Genomic DNA, 3,206 nt, shown 5'->3' with positions numbered 1-3,206 from the left:
CCTGGGCTGTAACTGGTTTGTGGCTTTCTAGGAGGGCAGACAAAGGTACTTCACCTTCCAGGGACCTGCACAGCCTCAGGTCTCACAGGAGGCCATTTCTACTTTTGCATCCTTGCACTGTCACCTCCTAGCTCTAGGTGCACATGCCACACATGCTGCTGCTTGTTGGACAAGTGGGTGATTGGGTCTGGAGCCCTGGAGGGGCCAAGGAGCCCACCGTAGGGGTAGGGGGTGTTAGAGCCCCTACTTCTTCAGGAGTGCTCAGAAAACTCTGAAGGCAGCGCTGTCTCTCCTGCTTGCCTTGGAAGGACCAGAAGCCTGCTGGGTGGGGTGGGGGTGGGTTAGGTTGCCCATGCTGGTCTCGGCCAGGCAGTGCCAGAGGTGAGTGTGGTACAACGGAGGGAGCCAGACACATTCTGGAAATCTCTAGCTTCCTGTTCACCTGGCTGCAGATGGGGGGGGCTTCTGTGGGGGAGACACAGGGGCTGGGCCCTGGAGCCTGAACAGCCTTCACGGTTGGGCTGAGAGGACTAGTGTCTGGCCCTCCCACCCCTGGGTTGACCTCACCAAGTTTATTACATGTCTGGACATCAGGTGGTCTGCCAAGCAGCCAGCCCCCAGGCTGCTTCTCAGAGGAGAGGGAGGAGGCTGTCCAGGTGCAGTTCCTGAGGTACAGCCAGGGAGCTGGCCACCAGGAAGGGGAGCCGGGAGGTGCCAAGTTCCCCATTTCTGTGGCTTATATCAGAAGGACCCAGAGGATGGTGCAGAGCCTCCCCAGTGCCAGCCCTGCTTCATTAGAGAAGACGAGAGAATCTGAGGCCACAGCTCTGTCCCTCGCACACTCAAGATGTTCATTTGCTGTTTGCCTGACAGTTATCCGAGGAAACGAGGAGACACAGAGTAAGGGCCAAAGCGGCCCTTCTAGCGTTGCAGGGCAGACTCAGCTGTCCCCTTCCTGCAGGACAAACAGGCATGGCAGTCACCCCCCCAGTGCCTTGGGCAGCCCCACCTGGGGTTGGAGTCAGAGCAGGCCTGGCCCCAGCTTGTCGCTCAAATAAGTGAAGACACCAGCCTCGAGCCTCACAGTTTTATTTTCTCTTTGCTATCCATCCTTCCTTTCAGCACCAATAAAGGAAAAAACACCCCTCTTTTCAAAATATTTTATCAGGTGTAAAGATTGTTTTCTTCTAGGGAAGAATCGTCTGGATATATATTTGATAATGTGTTTACCAAAACCTTAGGTGTGCTTACCATATAAAACCCCTATATCCCATGTGGATACAACACAGGAAAAAATACAGAAATTAAAAAAGTTTTTTTTCTTTTTTAAAACAGTATTTCTAAATCTCAGCAAGTTAATACAATAGTTAAAAAGCATCAAGATTAATATTCATACTCAAAACTCAAGGTGGTTTGGACAAATGAAAGTGGATGTTTCCTTCCTCTGCTGACCCCACCGCCTTGGGGCTTCTTTTGAGGAGGTGGGTCAGGGCAGGCGCAGGGCCTCCATTAGGGGTTTGGGCTGTAACCCTGTGCCCGCCCCCTCCCGGGCCTACATGTCCCGGAATCTGAGATCCTGGAAATGTTTCTTTTTTAAAAATCAAAAGAGCCTGGCTTGCATATAAGCCCTGAGATCCACAGGTGCGATGAACCATGTGGCCTCTGCGCTTAGGAGGGCTGGGAGGCAGGGCGGTATGCTCTAGATGCCAGGGGCTGGCTTGGCAGAGGTGGCCTTATGTTACAGACAGAACAGGGGCCGAGGGCACAGGGAGGTATGACTTGCCTAAGGCTGTCCTGTGATTAGGAGGGAGAAAAGCAGGTGCCCTGACTTGCAGTCACCGCACCATCCCTTAATGGGGAGGCCGCCCCTCTGGGCTGGATAGAAGCTGTGCTGGAGTTTCTTAGGGTCAGGCCTGGCCTCCTGTATCTCAGCAGCTTTCCCGGGGCACATAGCCAGCTTATAGCTTAGGGGCCTCGGCTCAGTCCTGGAGCCACCTGGGTGAGAGCCAGGTGAGCCCTGCTTCGAGAGCTAAGCTGAGGCCTGGGAGACCAGAACTTGGAGGGGGGATTGTGCCCTCAGGTGAGCCAGCCCCTTTCTAGCTTGGACACAGGTAGGAGCAGAGCTGGGGGCTGGGCAAGAGGAAGTGTCCCTGGCACTGAGGCCCTCAGGCCAGTTGTCCCCAGGCCAGATGGGGTCAGACAAACCAGCGTCATCGTGCTTCACGCTGTAGCTCCAGGCTACCCAGGCCCCGGCACAGGCCTGGCATCGGACTGTCTGCTTGGCCCCCTCTTCGTCCCTCTTGCAGCTCAGTGGGTGACAAGGCACAGCATTAGCACACCAGTACCAGGAGGCTCCCAACGTAGGGCCCTGGCACTCCCTCCCCAGCCTTGCTGGGCAAAGCTGGCTCGGAGCCAGGGTGGACACACGGTCAGGGCACTGCAAGGGAGGGACTGGTGACTGCCAAAATCAGCCCCCCAGGTTGGAGGAGCCTGGCACCTCGAGACTGTATCTGTTAAAATGGCAGGTGGACAGAAGCAGTGCGGACTTGGGATGGGCAGCTGCCAGCCCCTCTCTCAGGTCTGGTGGCAGAGGAGGGTTGGCAGGTTGTTGGTAACCTCTGCTGAGGCTGTGCCCGGGGCCCCGGGCTGGCCCTGGTCACACGGGTGGCAGAGTGGGGTTCTGCGTGGCCAAGCATCAGCCTTTGGCCTTGGCACCCCCCCTCCCCCACCCCAGTCTACACATCGCTGTCTGGCATGGTGGGACACTCTTGGGGAGGGCAGGCCTGGGAGGACAGCTGCAGCCTCATTGAGAGGCCGAGGGTTCCTGAGCTCGGCCAGCACGGGATGAGGAAAGCCCCCGAGGAAGGATTGGTCCCAAACCAGAGAGGTGCTGAGAGGTGCTGTGGGGAGGCCAAGGAGGGTCAGGTGGAGATGAGGATGTGTTGGGTTTGGACAGAAGAGAAGCAGCTACAAATCTGTATCATTTTCAAAATCAGAAGTCCCCCTCCCCCCTTATGCTGTGAGTTCCCCTCCTCCTATAAAAAAGTGGGTGCCCTCTTCTTGGGATTCCCAGTTATGGCTCTGCTCCCCAGGTCTGTGTCTCCGGAGAAGCCTGGTGGGGGGGTGGGGGGGAGGGGGAGGGCCGCCAGAGCCACTGGGCCCTGGTGCGCCCGGGCTGTGGGAGGGACCCTGTCTCAGGAAGAGCA

Source organism: Loxodonta africana, chromosome 21 (genome assembly GCF_030014295.1).
Source record: "Loxodonta africana isolate mLoxAfr1 chromosome 21, mLoxAfr1.hap2, whole genome shotgun sequence".
Classification (NCBI taxonomy): Eukaryota; Metazoa; Chordata; class Mammalia; order Proboscidea; family Elephantidae; genus Loxodonta; species Loxodonta africana.
The sequence above is the reverse complement of the archived record's forward strand: the minus strand, read 5'-3'. Positions refer to the sequence as shown.